We start from the raw sequence: 17333 nt of genomic DNA, 5'->3' as shown, positions 1-17333 counted from the left end.
GGTATAGCGTGTTTAGGCAGACAGGACCTGAGATAGTACCTTTCAGGTCCCACAGCCTGCTCAGGTGATGGTGGGAAAACTCCTCATGCAGAAATGCAGAGTGGAGAAGGAGAGGGCTGAAATCTAAAGAGGACTCACAAATCATGCAACCTGTGACAAAATATCAGGGTACGTACAACAGATGGAGGTGTCAACGTTGGCTCGGCCCCCCACCTGTCTTCAGCAGGATTTAAGGGAAAGGCACACTGTCCCATCCCTTGTTTTGATTTTAGAGCTCCAGGTGCTGCTAGTGAGACCACCATGGACCCTCTCTGCACACCACCTTCTTACTATCATGAAGTGCTTCAAATTAGACTCTGATTAGAGGTTACTCTCTCCCACCCTTTAAGAGACCAGAAGGGCCATTCCCATCATAATCTACCTTTTTGTTTACCTCAGTTTCCATAAGGAGTCTAAGCTCCTCCCTTTATCATCTCACATCACAGGAACTTTTACCCTTTTATGGCCAGATGTATCTCATAATCCAACTCAATTTCTACCTCTCTCAAACCACCCCAAGTCTTTTGCTATCCAAAAGTAATTTTAAAAAAAAAAATTCCATTTTTATTTTGGATTCAGAGGATATACATTTAGGTTTGTTACAAGGATATATTGTATGGTGCTGAGGTTTGGCCTTCAGCACCAAAGGCCAAATTTTGGGATCCTGTCACCCAGATAGTGAACATAGTACCCAACAGGAAGCTTTTCATCCTTTGCCCCCTCCCTCCCTTCTTTTGGAATCTATTGTTCCCATCTTTATGTCTGTGTGAGTGTAGCTTCCACTTACAGGTGAGAACATGTGGTATTTGGTTTTCTGTTTCTGTGTTAGCTTGCTGGGATAATGACCTCCATCTACATCCACGTTGTTAGAAAGAATATAATTTCATTATTTTTTATGGTTGCATAGTATTTCATGGTGTATTCCATGAAGAGAAATGTACCACACTTTATCCCATCCATGACTGATGGGCACCTGGGTTGATTCCATGTCTTTGCTATTGTGAATAGTGCTGCGATGAACATACAAGTACATGTGTCTTTTTGTTAGAATGATTTATTTTCCTTCGAGTACATCCAAAATAATGAGATTGATGGGTCAAATGGAAGTTCTATTTTTAGTTCTTTGAGAAATCTTCAAACTGGTTTCTATAGGGGCTGAACTAATTTGCATCCCCACCAGCAGTGGATAAGCCAGCATCTGTTATCTTTTAACTTAATAATGGCCATTCTGACTGGTGTGAGATGAGATGTCTCATTGTGGTTTTGATTTGTATTTCTCTGATAATTAGTGATGTTGCACATTTTTCTCATATGTTTGTTGGCTCAAAGAGCTTTTGCACAGCAGAAATTCTCAACAGAAGAAATAGATAACCTATAGAATGGGAGAAAATATTTGCAAACTGTGCATCTGACAAAGGACTAATATCCAGAATCTATAAGGAACTTAAACAAATAAACAAGAAAAAACCAAACAACTCAATTAAAAATTGGACAAAGGACATGAACAGATACTTCTTAAAAGTAATTTTTTTGTGTGAAATAATTCGTTTTATACATTCCTGAGTTTCAACCATACATTCTTTTTACAATACAACAAACAAAACAATGAAAGATATTCAAAACAAGGTTCCAAGTTTGGCCCAACTTGATTGATTGTGTATTTGTGTTTTTAGTAACTTTACAGCTTTTTAAAATGAAGCTTTTAATGAAGATATACCACTGAGTCTTGCTTTAAAACCAAAAGTATCCAAACTTAGTATCACCTTTTATATATATATATATATATAAAATAAGAAAAGCTATTCTATCAGGTAACAAAAATGAAGCTTCCCCCTCACCTAGCAGTTCATCTGGAATGCATCTTGAAAAGATCAGTGGCCTGTTGGACTTAAAGAAGCCATCCCCCAAAAAATTGTATGAAAAAATTTATTGAAATGTATCAATGACAAACAGACATAAAACTCAAAGTTTGGCTCATCTGAGGGGCAGGAGAAAAACTGGTACAGATGTTCTTTTATACAGATGAAACATGGGTTCACAAATTACACATCACTTACAAAGCAACCAGAGAGGGACACGAAAGCAAACCTGTACATTCACTAGGAATTTGCAGTCATTTCAGATTTCCACTAGGTAAGAAAATAAAATTTTGCGTCATTTTTTCCATGCTCGGGTGTATGAAAAAAAAAAAAAAAAAAAAAAAAAAAAAAAAAAAAAAGCCCGGCTGACGTGTAGCAACGTCTCCAGCACTTAGGTCTGTAAAATGTTCTAAGTGCAGAAGTATATGTGGAAGAATTCTCTCGCCATTTTTGTAAAACAAAGCGTTCTAATATTTTACAGAACAAGATAGGACAGTTTTTTTTTTCTTTTAAAGAAGTTGAAGTTTGAGGGTTTCTTCTCTTTTAATTATTACCAAATCCATTTTCCTTGCAACTCACAAGCCTGCCGTTTTCAGCTGTCTGGCTCTTAAGCTCTCAGGAGTAACATCTGAGTCCCCTTTGTAGAGCGAAGCCCACCACCATCTGTGAAGGGGGAAAATGGATGAGAGATGGGGAATGTTGCCAAACCAGTGCCAAAATACGCCTTTAGGTTGCTATTTACAAACCAGGGTGTTGGATGCCTCTAGCAGGCCCGAGAAAAGCAGGTATCATGTGAATCAAAGCAAAAGATATGGCTGGTGCTCAGCCCCTCCTGGGCGTTGAGTAACCAAACTGAGACCAGCCGCGGCCTTCCACCCAACCCAAGAGACTTGGGAAATACCAGGAAACGTAAGAGAACTCCAAACCATCTTCTTTGAGAACCAGGAACAAATGCTTAGTGTGTACTTAGCTATTGCATTTACAGGGACAAAAACCGGACACAAAGAAAAAGTAGGGGGAAAAATAAAGAGTGGCAGTAAAAATGGTATTTTATTCCACCCCCTTCCGCCCTTCCTCTCCCCACAACCCCCAGTACGCTTTTCCTCTCTAGTTTCCACAACAACGTTACAATCAGAAAAAAATAAGTCTCAGGGGGCAGGACTGGAGCGGGGGAGGGGATATGGGTAAAAACAGTCAAATCACAATAGGAATTTTTCAAAATAGGTTATTCCACTTAGTCATCATCTTCTCCCTCATCTTCAGTTTCTCGTTTTCGCTTCTGACCCCCTTCTTCTTCACCAAGCTCTTCTTCATCTTCCTCGTCATCTACCTCTCCATCGTTATAACCTTCATCTTCTCCTCCACTCACGTCCTCCTCTTCACCTTCCTCCTCCTCACCTTCCTCCTCCTCACCTTCCTCCTCCTCACCTTCCTCCTCTTCCTCGTCCTCCTAGTCTTCCATTACCTGAGCATCTTCATCATACTCCTCCTCATCCTCATCCTCCTCCTCGTCATCCAGGCACTCCACGTAGCCCTCAGCATCCGAGTTAGAGGCTCCTTGTCGTCCAGGTCATAGCCGTCGAGACTACTTCCTTTATTTTTCTATTTACATCAGATAGATGTATTGTCTGTATCTCTACAGCGTTTCCTAAATCTGATCACTTCTCATCATCTCTAGGCCACGCCATACTATATATCTCAAGGACTATTGTCAAAGCCTACTAACTAGCTCATTCTTATCTTCCTGCGGTAGCCAGAATGCTCATTTTAAAATGCAGAAAACCCTAAAGACTCTGACAAAAGGTTACTAGAACTGATAAACAGTTTTAGTAAGGTTTCAGGATACAAAATCAATATACAAAACTAGTGGCATTTCTAAACATCAATAATATTCAAGCTGAGAGTTAAATTAAGAACACAACCCCATTTGCAATAGCCACAAAGAAAATGAAATACCTAGGAATACAGCTAACCAAGGAGAGGTGAAAGATTTCTACAAGGAGAACTACAGACCACTGCTCAAAGAAACCAGAGATGCACAAATAAGTGGAAAAACATCCCATGTTCATGAATTGTAAGATCAATATTATTAAAATGGCCATATTCCCCAAAGCGACTTACAGATTCAACACTATTTCTATCAAATTACTGATGTCATCCTTCACAGAATTAGAAAAAAACTACTCTGAATTCATATGGAACCAAAAAATAGCCTGAATAGCAAAAGTAACCCAAGCAAAAAGAACAAAGCCGGAGACATCACACTACCTGACTTCAAACTATACTATAAAGCTATAGTAACCAAAACAGCATGGTATCAGCACAAAAACAGACACATAGACAAATGGAACAGAATAGAAAATTCTGAAATAAAGCCTTACACTTAAAACCATCTGATCTTTGACAAGACCAACAAAAACAAGCAATTGGGAAAGGACTCTCTAGTCAATAAATGGTGCTGGGATAGCTGGCTAACCATACGCAGATGAATGAAACCAGACCCTTACCTTTCACCATATACAAAAACTAACTGAAGATGGATTAAAGTTTTAAATGCAAGACTTCAACCTATAAAAATTCTAGAAAATATACCCCAAAGAAAGGAAATCAGTATATAGAAGAGATATCTACATTCCTATGTTGGTTCTAGCACTGTTTACTAAGATTTGCAAGCAATCTAATTATACGTCAAAAGACGGATGGATAAAGAAAATGTGGTACATACACACAATGGAGTACCATTCAGCCATAAAAATAATGAGATTCAGTCATTTGCAACAACATGAATTGAACTGGAGATTATTATGTTAAGTGAAATCAGCCAGGCACAGAAAGACAAACATTGCATTTTCTCACTTATTTGTGGTATCTAAAAATCAAAACAACAGAACTCATGGAGGAGAGGCTGGGAAATATAGTGGGGGCTGTTGGGGGAGATGAGGATGGTTAATGGGTACAAAAAATAAAAGGAATGAATAAGACCTACTATTTGATAGCACAACAGGGTGACTATAATAAAAATAACTTAATTGTACATTTTTAAATAATTGAAAGAGTGCAATTGCATTATTTGTAATTTAAAAGATAAATGCTTGTGGGGATGGATACCCCATTATCCATGATGTGCTTATTTCACATTGCATACCTGTATCAAAACATCTCATGTATGCCATAAGTATATATATCTAACATGCACCCACAACATTTTAAAAAATTAAAAAAGAATAAATAAACATAAAAAATGAAAACAAATTCTAGAAGAAAACTTAGTAGATGCCCTTGTTGACATCAACCTTGGCAAAGAATTTTTGGCTAAGTCCCCAAAAGCAATTGCAACAAAAACAAAAAAAATGGACCAGTGGGACCTAATTAAATTAAAGAGATTCTGCACAGCCAAAGAAACCATCAGTAAACAGACTTCCTACAGAAAGGGAGAAAATATTTGCAAACTATGCATCTGACAAAGGTCTAAAATCAGGACTCTATAAGGAACTTAAATGAACAAGCAAAAAGCTACCCCATGAAAAATGGGCAAAGGACATGAACAGACACTTCTTGAAAGAACACACACAAGTAAACACAGGAAAAAATGCTCATCAGAGAAATGCAGACCAAAACCACAATGAGATACCATCTCACACCAGTCAGAATGGCTATCAACAAAAAGTTAAAAAATAACAGATGCTGGTGAGGCTGCAGAGAAAAGAGAGCACTTCTACATTGTTGGTGGGAATGTAAATTAGTTCAGCCACTGTGGAAAGCAGTTTGGAGATTTCTCAAAGAACTTAAAACAGAAATACCATTTGATCCAGCAGTTCCATTACTGGGTGTCTACCCAAAGGAAAATAAATCATTCTACCAAAAAGAAACATGCATGCATGTGTTCATCGCTGCACTATTCAGAATAGTAAAGACATGGAATCAACCTAGGTGCTCATCAATGGCAGACTGGATAAAGAAAATGTGGTACGTATACACCATAGAATTGCATGTAGCCATAAAAATGAATAAAGTCATGTCCTTTGCAGCAACATGGATGGAGATGGAGACCATAATCCTAAGGAAATTAATGCAGGAACAGAAAACCAAATACTGCATGTTCTTACCTGTGGGAGCGAAACATTGGGCACTCATGAACATAAACATGGGAAGGACAGACGCTGGGGACTACTAGTGTGGGAAAAGACAGAGGGGAGTGTGTACTGGAAAACTACCTATTGGGTACTAAGCTCACTATCTGAATGCAATATACCCATGTAACAAACCTGCACATGTACCCCCTGTATCTAAAATAAAAGTTGAAAAAAAAGTGACTACTTTGATATTAATATAACCACAACACCTTTATTGTTGTTGTAGTTAATGTTTGCGTATCTTTTCTGGTCCTTGTACTTTCACTCCACCTGTATCTTTATACATAAAATATGTCTCTTATAAAATCAATAAATAAACAAACAAATACATAAAACACATACAGATCACATCACAGCCTTCCTCAAAACCCTGCGTTCCCTCTGCATCATGCTTAGGACAAAACACACATGGACTTCCAAGTCCAGGCCTACCCCTGGACATCATTACTGCCCACTCCACCAGTCCATTCTGCTTTAGTCACACTGGCTTCCTTTCCCTCAGGTGTGCCAGATGTGCACTTCTGTCTCAAGGTTTTGGCTCCCTCACTCAAATGACATGTCCTCAGAGAGATCCTTTTATATCCCCTCTCTAAAGCAGCAGCTACCACCACGTGCCCTTTACTCTGATTTGTATTTTTTAAATTCCCACTTGACATTATAAATATCTAATAATTTTGTCTGTCTGTTTCATCTAATGGAATGTAAGCTTCATGAGGGCTTTTGTCTTAATCATTATTGATTGTATTTACAGTACCAAGAACTATATTTGAAAAATAGAAGGAACTCAAATGTATGTAGAATAAATGAGCCAACGAACACTACATAGTGACATTTCCTGTGGGTGGGAAGCCATTGCATTATTATCCAAGCCAGTGATGAGGATATTAGGGCATCCTGCAGAGGAGAGGCACCCCTCTGCTGCCATGATATCATCTAAAATAGCTAAGTTGTTACATGGCCCCCCAACACAAAGAGTTAAATTTAGACTATATTTTTAAGAACTTTATTGAGGTATAATTGACATACAATAAACGACACATACTTGATAAGTTTGGGCACGTATATACACCCATGAAATTATCAACAAAAACAAGATAATGAAGATATCCATGAATTCAAAATTTCCTTAGACCTTTTGGTAATCTGTCATCTTAGTCCTCTCTGCCATTCTGACCCTCCCATCCTGAAGCAACCATGGATATACTTTCTCTTATTGTATTAATAGAATGTTATACATTCTCTAGAATTTTATTTAAATAAAATTATACAGTGTGTACTTTTTACGGTATGGGTTCTTTCATTTTGAATAATTATTTTGAGATTTCTGTTATTATGTACAGCATTCATGTCATTCATTTTCACCGCTGAGTAATATTCCATCATGTGGTGTATTCATTTCATAGGGCTGCCATAACAAATTACCACAAAATTGGTGGCTTTAACAGCAAAAATGTATTCCCTCACAGTTCTGGAGGCCAGAAGTCTGAAATCAAGGTGTCAACAGGGTTTCTTCTAAAGGCTTTCAGGGAGAATGGTTCCAAGCCTCTCTTTTAGCTTTTAGTGGCTGCAGACAATCTGTGTAGTTCCTTTGCTTGTAAATGCCTCATTTCAGTCTCTGCCTCTGTCTTTCCATCACCTTCTCTTCTGATGTGTCTTTCCCCTTCTCTTCTAAAGACTCTTGTCATTAGACTGAGGTCCCATCCTAATCTAGGATGATCTTATCTTGATATCCTTAACTTAGTTATATTTGCAAAGACCATTTTCGCAAATAAAGTCACATTTACAGGTTCTGAGTGAACATCTGTTGGGGAGGGGTAGCATTCACATCACTACATGTAGATCTACTACCATTTGTTTTTCCATTTACCTGTTGATGGGCAGTTTGGTTATTTTCAGTTTGGGGCTATTACAAATAAAGTGGCTATGAACATCCATTCACAAATTTTGTATGGACATATGCTTTGTTTCTTTTGGGTAAATAGGAGTGGAATGGCTGGGACATATGGTAGGGGTTGTATACTTAAAAATTAATAAACTATCAAACTGTTTTCCAAAGTTGCAGTACCAAGTACCATTTTACATTCCTACTATCAGTGTATGAGATTTCCAGTTGCTCTATATTTTTACCAGAATTTGGTATGGCCATTATTTCTAATTTTAAATATCCTAATAGGTGTGTAATGTTGTCTCATAGTTTTAATTTGCATTTCTCTAATAACTAATTGTGTTAAGCATCTTTTCGTTTGTAAACCATATATATATATATATATATATATTTTTTTTTTTTTTTTTTTTTTTGAGGCAGTATTTCGCTCTTGTTGCCTAGATTGGAGTGCAATGGCTTGATCTCAGCTCACTGCAAACTTCGCCTCCCTGGTTCAAGCGATTCTCCTGCCTCAGCCTCCTTACCCCCATGCCCGGGTAATTTTTGTATTTTGAGTAGAGCTGGGTTTCACCGCGTGGGCCAGGATGGTCTCGAACTCCCAACCTCAGTTGATCCATCCACCTCGGCCTCCCAAAGTGTTGGGATTACAGGCATGAGCCACTGCGTCCAGTTGCAATCCATACATCTTTGATGAAATGTCTGAACAAATATTTTGCCCATTTTATAATTGAGTTTCTTGCTTTATAATAATAGATTAAGTTTTGGGTGTTTGTTTATTCTGCATTCAATTCCTTAATCATATATGTGAATTGCAATTGTTTCTGCCAGTATGTTTTTTAGGAAGAGGAAAATCTTTAATTTTGATAAGGCTCAATGTATCAATTTTTCTTTCTAGAAATCTTTGCCTATCCCAAGGTCACAAAGTATTTTTCTAAGGTTTTCTTCTAGAAGTTTTATAATTTCAGATTTTTTAGACTTTACCTTTAGTTCTATGATTCATTTTGAATTAATTTTTGAAGTGGTATGAAACATATCATAAAAGTTCTCCCTTGTTGATATTCAATTATTCCAGCACATTTTTTAAAAAGACAATCTCTTCTCCCCAACTGCCTATGTACTTTTGTTGAAAAACAATTGACCATATATTCATGAGTCTATTTCTAGATTTTCTATCTGTTCCATTTGTCTATTTTTCTGTCTTTATATCAATACTGCATTGTCTTAGTTGTTATAGCTTTATAATGTCTTGAAGTCAGGCAGTGTAAGACCTTTGACTTTGTTCTGTTTCAAATTGTATTGGCTATTCTAGATAATTTACATTTCTATGGGAATTTTAGAATCTTCTTGTCATTTTCTACATAAAGACCTGCTGGGATTTTGATTACAATTGTAATGAATCTGTAAATCAAATTGGGGGGCACTGACAGCTTAACATTTTAATATTGAGCTCTTTTGTGAATTAATGTATATCTCTATTTAGCTCTTTTTAAAATGTAACTTTTAAGTTCGGGGTAATGTGTAGGTCTGTTATGTAGATAAACTTGTGTCATGGGAGGTTTGCTGTACAGATTGTTTCATCACCCAGGTATTAAGCCTAGTACCCATTAATTATTTTCCCTGATCCTCTCCCTCCTCCCACCCTTCATCCTCTGTTAGGCCCCAGTATGTGGTGTTCCCCTCTATGTGTGCATGTGTTCTCACCATTTGGCTCCCACTTGTAAGTGAGAACATGTGGAATTTGGTTTTCTGTTCCTGTGTTAGTTTGCTAAGGATAATGGCTTCCAGTTGCATTTATGTTACTCCAAAGGACATGATCTTGTTCTTTTATTATGACTGCATAGTATTCCATGGTGTGTATGTATGCAGTCTATCATTGATGGGTGTTTAGGTTGATTTCATGTTTTTGTTATTTTGAATAGTGATGCAATGAACGTATGCATGCATATGTCTTTACACTAGAACAATTTATATTCCTTTGGTTATATACCCAGTAATGAGATTGCTAGGTTGAATGGTATTTCTGTTTTTAGGTCTTTGAGTAATCTCCACACCGTCTTCCACAGTGGTTGAATGAATTTACACTCCCACCAATAGTGGATAAGCATTCCTTTTTCTCTGCAACCTTGCCAGCATCAGTTATTTTTTGACTTTTTAATAATAGTCATTCTGTCTGGTGTGAGATGGTATCTCATTGTGGTTTTTATTCACATTTCTGTAATGATCAGTGATGTTGAGCTTTTTTTCATGTAATTCTTGACTGCATGTATGTCTTCTTTTGAGACATGTCTGTTCATGTCCCTTGCCTACTTTTTAATGGGATTGTTTGTTTTCTTGTAAATTTGTTTAAGTTCCTTATAGATGCTGCCTTAGATGTTTGTCAGATGCATAGTTTGCAAATATTTTCTCCCTTTCTGTCAGTAGTCTGTTTACTCTGTTGATAGTTTCTTTTGCTGTGCAGAAGCTCTTCAGTTTAATTAGATCCCATTTGTCAATTTTTGCTTTGATTGCAATTACTTTTGGCATTTTTGTCATGAAATCATTGCCTGGTTCCTATGTCCAGAATGGTATTGTATAGGTTGTAATACAAGGCTTTTATAATTTTGGGTTTTACATTTAAGTCTTTAATACATCTTGAGGTAATTTTTGTATATGTAAGGAAGGGGTTCAGTTTCAATCTTCTGCATATGACTAGCCAGTTATCCCAGCACCATTATTGAATAGGGAGTCTTTTCCTCATTGCTTGTTTTTGTCAGCTTTGTTGAAGATCAGATAGTTGTAGGTGTGTGGCCTTAGTTTTGAGTTCTCTATTCTGTTCCATTGGTCTATGTGTCTGTTTTTGTACCAGTACCAAGTTGCTTTGGTTACTATAACCCTGTAGTATAGTTGGAAATTGGGTAATGTGATGCCTCCAACTTTATTCTTTTTGCTTTGGATTGCCCTGGCTATATGGGCTCTTTTTTGGTTCCACATAAATTTTAAAACCATTTTTTTCTATTCTGTGAAGAATATCATTGGAAGTTTAATAGGAATAGCAATGAATCTGTAAATTACTTTGGGCAGTATGGCCATTTTAGCAATATTGATTCTTCCTATCCATGAGCATGGAATGTTTTTCCATTCGTTTGTGTCATCTCTATGTCTTTGAGTAGTATTTTGTAATTCACATTGTAGAGATCTTTCACTTCCCTGGTTAGCTGTATTCCTAGGTATTTTATTCTTTTTGTGGCAATTGTAAATGGGATTGTGTTCCTTGTTTGGCTCTCAGGTTGGCTGTTATTGGTGTATAGAAATGCTACTGATTTTTGCACATTGATTTTGTATTCTGAAATGTTGCTGAAATTATCAGCTGGAAGAGCTTCTGGGCCAAGACTATAGGATTTTCTAAATATAGGATTATGTCATCTGCAAACAAAGATCGTTTGACTTCCTCTCTACCTATTTGGATGCCCTTCATTTCTTTCTCTTGCCTGACTGCTCTTGTCAGGACTTCCAATACTATGTTGAATAGGAGTGGTGAGAGAGGATATCCTTGTGCCAGTTTTCAAGGGGAATGCTTCTAGCTTTTGGCTATTTAGTATGGTGTTAGCTGTGGGTTTGTTATAGATGGCTCTTATTATTTTGAGGTATGTTCCTTCCACACCTAGTTTGTTGAGAGTTTTAAACATGAAACAGGATTGAATTTTATAAAGAAAGTCTTTTCTGCATCTATTGAGATAATCATGTGCTTTTTGTCTTTAGTTCTGTTTACCTGATGAATCACATTTGTTGATTTGTATATGTTGAATCAACCTTGTATCTCAGGGATGAAGTCTACTTGATCATGGTGGATAAGCTTTTTGATATGCTGCTAGATTAGGTTTACCAGTTATTTTGCTGAGGGTTTTTGCATTGATGTTCATCAAGGATATTGGCCTGAAGTTTTCTTTTTTTTGTAGTGTGTCCTCCAGGTTTTGGCATCAGGATGATGCTGGCTTTATGGAATGATTGGAGAGGAGTCCCTCCTCCTCAATTTTTTGGAATAGTTTTTTTGGTACCAGCTCTTCTTTGTATCTCTGGTAGAATTCAGCTGTGATTCAACCCGGTCCTGGGCTTTTTAAAGTTGGTAGGCTATCTATTACTGACTCGATTTTGGAGCTCATTATTGGTCTGTTCAGGGATTCAATTTCTTCCTGGTTCAGTCTTGGGAAGGTGTATGGGTCCAGGAATTTATCCATTTCTTCTATATTTTCTAGTTTATGTGCATAAAGGTATTCATAATATTCTCTGATGGTTATTTATTTCTGTGGGGTCAGTGGTAATATCCCCCTTAGCTTCTTTAAGCTGTATTTCATAATTTTCAATGTACAATCTTGTACGTCTTTTGTTAGATTTATACCTAAGCATTTAATATTTCTTGATGCTATTGTAAATTGTATTTTTCCCCTTTAATTTTAAGTTTTAGTTGTTCCTAGTATTTGAATATCTACATCTAGTTTGTATGTTGAATTTTCTATTCTGTAACCTTGCTAAACTCATATATTAGTTCTGCTGGAAGTTGTTTTATGAATATTCTACATAGATGATCATGTTGTCTATGAATAAGCACAGTTTTAATTTTTCTTTTCCAGTCTGGAAGCCTTTTGTCTCTTTTATTGTCCTAATCGTACTGGCTAGAATCTATAATACAGTGTTTAATAGAAGTGGTGAGAGCAGATTTCTTTCCTTGTTCCAAATCCTAAAGAGACTGCTTTTGGTCTTTTACTATTAAGTATGATGTTAGCTGTAGATTTTTTTGTAGATCTCCTTTGTCAAGTTGAACCAGTTTCCTTATATTCCCAGTTTGCTGAAATTTGCTCATTGGGAATATTATAGATTTTATATTTTGTCATATGTTTTTTCTATACATATTGAGATTAAGATTTTTTCTTCTTTATTCTGTTAATATGACATATAATATTAATTTTTGAATGTTAAACCAATCTTGCATTCTTAGAGTAAACCCCACTTAGTTATAATGCATTATCTTCTTTACATATTATGAAATTTGCTTGATAAAATTTTATTAAAATTTTTCATCTATGTTTATGAATGATATTGCTCTCTGTTTTTTCTTGTGATGTCATAGTCTGATTTTTGGCATCATAATCTTGGCATCACAAAATTAATTGAGAAGTATTCCTTCCTCCTAATATTCCAGAAGTTGTTGTTTATTGTTTATTATTTATTATTTAAATGTGGAAGTCATTAGTAAAGCCATATGGGCCTGAATTTTTCTTTATAGAAAGGTTTTAACTAGAAATTATTTCTTTAATTTAGTTATTTAATAGGGTTATTCAAGTTAGCTATTTCTTCTTGAGTGAGCTTTAGTAGTTTGTATCTTTTAAGAAATATGTCAATTTCTTATCCATTTTCAAATTTATTAAAATAAATATTTTCTCAAAATTCCCTTATTAGTCTTTTCATACCTATACAATTCGTGGTAAAGTCACCTTTCTCATTCTTGACACTGGAAATGTTGTGTCTCCTTTCCCTCTCTCTCCATCTCTCTCCCTCTGTCTCTTTTTTCTGATCAGTCTGGTTAGAGGTTTATCAGTTTTATTCATCTGAAAGAATCGGCTTTTGATTTCATTAATTTCTCTTTATTTTTCTATTCCAATGATATCTGTTATAATTTTTATATTTCTTATTTCTTCTGCTTACTTTGGTTTATTGGATCTTACTTTGCTAGCTTCTTACAGTAGAAGCACTGACCTTTTAAATTTAGGCCTTTAATTTCTTATGCAGACATTTAATCCTATACATTTCCCTTTAAATTGGTGGGAAATTTGTGGGACTTAGCTGCATCCCACAAGTTTTAAAATATTGTTTCCATTTGTATCTAGTTCAAAATGCCTTCTAATTCTCCTTTTGGATTTCTTCTTTGACCTTTAAATTATTGAGATGTATGTTAGTTAGTTTCCAAATTTTGAAGATTTTTCCAGATATCTTTTTGCCAGTGATTTATAATTTAATTGCTTAATAATCAGATAAAATACTTTTATGACTTGAATTTAAAAAATTTTATTGAGACATGGTTTATAGCCCAGAATGTGGTGTCTCTTGGAAAATATTCCATGTATACTTGAAAAGAATGTGTATTATGCTGTTGCTGCGTAGAGCATTACATAAATTTCAGTTATGTCAAGTTGATTCATAGTGTTTTTCATGTCTTCTATTCACTTACTGAATTTTGATCTACTTGTATCAATTATTGAGGGGGTATTTAAATCTGCAACTAAAATTATGCATTCATCTATTTCTCCTTAGTTCTCTGTCTTTGTGACATATATTTTGTCAGATGCACAGATGTTCTTTTTATAAATTGACCCTTTTATCATTATGAGATGAACTTCTTTAGCCCTGGTAATTTTCTTTGCTCCTGAATCTACTTCCTCTGATATTAATAAAGTCACTCCAACTTTATTTTGATTAGTGTCAGCACGGAATATCTTTTTCATACTTTTCTTTTGACATCTTTGTGGTATTATATTTAAAGTGGGTTTCTTATGAGGCAGCATACAGTTAGGTTTCTTTCTTTTTAAAAAATCAAATCTTGTTATCTCTGTTCTCTAATTGAGATATTTAGTTGACATTTGGGTTTTTGACTCTCATTTCACTCTTGGTTTTCTATTTGTCTGAGCTGTTCTTTGTTCCCTTGTTCCTGTTTTTCCTGCGTCTTTGTGTGAGTATTTTTGTGATACCATTTGATCTCCTTTGTTGGGTTATTAGGTATAACTACTTTTGTGTTACTTTAGAGGCTGCTTTATGGTTTATAGTTTATATCTTTGACTTATTAGAGTCTACCTTCAAGTGACATGTATTACTTTATTTATAATGTAAAAATATTACAACAATATGCTTCCATTTATCCCAACAGCCTTTGTGCTATTATTGTTGTCATATGGCATAAACCCCAAAATATATTATTATTTTCTCTTTAAATAGTCAATTATCATTAAAATAAAAAGATTTTTAAAGGAATACCAAGTCTTTTGTAATTACCTTTATAAGTATCATGTGTGGGGCTCTTCACTTCTTTGTGTAGATCCGGATTTCCATCTGGTGTCATTTTCCTTCTTCCTGAAGGACTCTCCCTAAGATTTCTTACAGTGTAGATTTCCAGCTAATAAATTTCTTCCGTGTTTATATGTCTCCAAAAGCCTTATTTCTAAATTCTCATTTTACTAAATGTAAATATTTACATTATTTCACCTTCCTTTACAGTTTTGTTTGGACATCTCTTCATTTTTTAGTATAATGAGTGTTTCAAAACTGGAAATGACTTGGGTTTCTATAACAATCAGAAGAGAATGTATGACCTCCAAAATCAACTCCCTGGGTAGGAAAGAATAAACTTTGTAGGCCTAGGTTTTTCATGCTCTGCATATTCCAAAGAAAGGCTTGTCTTCAGGATTGGTCCTTGGATTGCTCCTTAAAGATAACTCCTAAACCCTTGGAACATTCTGCCTGATAAGAGTGTTTTTGTACATCTGAGGCTTTGGGCCATGCTGTACCAGTTTGACCACACAAGTTTATCTTTACAGTGAATGCCTCTTTTTGATCTGGAGCGGACTTGAGTCTGAGTAACTGAGGTCATTCATATGCACATGCCTATGGGACTGACCTCCAATAAAAAGTCTAGACCTCAAGGCTTAGGTGAGCTTCCCTGTTTGGTAGTATTTTGCATGTTGCCACACATCACTGCCGGGAGAATTCAGAGTACTCCTGTGTGACTCTGCTGGACAAGGACACCTGGAAACTTGCACCTGGTTTCTCCTGGATTTGGCTAGATGCGCACTTTCCCTTTGCTCATTTCAATTTGTACTCTTTCCTTGTAATAAACCGCAACTGTAATTACGATGGTTTCTGAGTCATGTGAATCTTTCTAGAGAATAACTGAGCCTGAGAATGGTCTTGGGAATCCCTGACACAACCTTTAAACTCCAGTGACCTAAAATCGGAACGGTTTATTTTTTTACTCACATGACGTGTCCTCTCTAGATGGGCTTGGAGGAAGGGCTTTGCTCTGTGTCATCCTCACCCAGGTAACCAGGCCGAGGGAGCTTCCTCCTTCATGCTTCAGCTATTGTTGAGATATGGAAAAAGAAACATGATGAATCATGCACTGTTTTAAAAACTTTTGCCTTGAACATCACCACCACTCACTTTCCATTGGCCCAAACTGGATATTTAGCTACACTGACCTTGAGGCAGCTGAGAAGTTCTGTCTCACCATGTGCTCAGACAGAGGACTGGAATACTGGTGAAAGCATTCCTGATGACCTCAGCACCTACAAGCTCCAGAAGTCCTGGCTTGAGTCTTCTACCGCTGAGGTAGCAGGAGCTGTCCAGCAGAGGAAAATGATTACGGGAAGGATGAGGGAGAGCTAGGAAAGTGCAATTTTGTAATATTTAAGCCAGTAAAGAAATCAAAGGAGAAAGGGGTAGTTACGATTTATCAGGAAGATTTTGGTGCAGAAAAAGTGTATGATTCCTGAAGAGGAGGACAGATGGACGCCAGCTTACAGGAGGAAGTGAGGTTCAAAAAAGGAACTGATGGGTAGGAAAGGATGTCAGCATGCTCGGACATCCGCTTGAAAAGCTGGACGACAAAGATGGGCGGCAAAGATGAGAGAAAATATTTGATAAGTTCTATTAAAATGCTTAAAATCTCTGAAAGCCTAAGTAAAATAGTTACATTTCAATGAACACTAGAGGCCCATGACTGCTCATGCATGCTTAAGCGTTTCAGTCTTTCCAAAATAAGAAGTGAGGTACCATCAGGATGAGGTATGAGTGTGGTTTAAAAAAAAAAAGAACAATCAAGGTATCCTCTGTGGAGCAGGTGTCAGGAACAAAACAATAATGACTAGAGATCAGGATGTTGATGGTAACACTAGTATTTTGTAAACATTTATTAAGCACCAATGTCTTGAACACTAAGATACAAGTTGGGAATAAAATAACTGGAGGAGACTGGTTGCTGTCCTTGAGAAGCTTCTTTGCAGTTAACAGTAATGTTTGGGTGAGCCATGCAGTAAATGACTATGTGAATCTGGTATGGAGGTCAACAGAGTGGTGGTTGTTATAACAATACAGCAGTAGAAAGGTGATGTGAACAGTTACAGGAAAGAGGAGCCTATTCTGTCCACACCCCAACAATAAAATTCCATGTATGTTTAACTCAAATATTGAGTTATGTGTTTTCAATGCATATAGCTCAGAGTTTTGACTGTTCAGATCCCTCTCCTGTACCAGTCAACAAATATTCTCTAAATCTGGAATATTCTCCCTGCTAGCTGCTGAGCAGTGGCAGTGAATGAGGCCAAGGGCAGTTTGTGCATTTAACTGACTCCAGCAGACCAGGCTGGAACTCACTAGGAAAGCCTCAAGGGCATC

The 17333-nt window shown here is 36.4% G+C and overlaps 1 long non-coding RNA gene across 1 annotated transcript; it reads right to left on the bottom strand.

Annotated features, from left to right (window-relative positions):
* Positions 1-625: 625 nt before the first annotated feature.
* Positions 626-16816, bottom strand: LOC123567507 (uncharacterized). The gene is made up of 3 exons (XR_006690472.2): positions 16139-16816; positions 15918-16017; positions 626-2561 (listed from the first exon to the last, which is right to left on the bottom strand). It is a non-coding gene; the product is annotated as an uncharacterized lncRNA (long non-coding RNA).
* Between the last annotated feature and the right edge of the window lie 517 nt (positions 16817-17333).

Source organism: Macaca fascicularis, chromosome 11 (genome assembly GCF_037993035.2).
Source record: "Macaca fascicularis isolate 582-1 chromosome 11, T2T-MFA8v1.1".
NCBI lineage: Eukaryota > Metazoa > Chordata > Mammalia > Primates > Cercopithecidae > Macaca > Macaca fascicularis.
The sequence above is the reverse complement of the archived record's forward strand: the minus strand, read 5'-3'. Positions and strand labels throughout refer to the sequence as shown.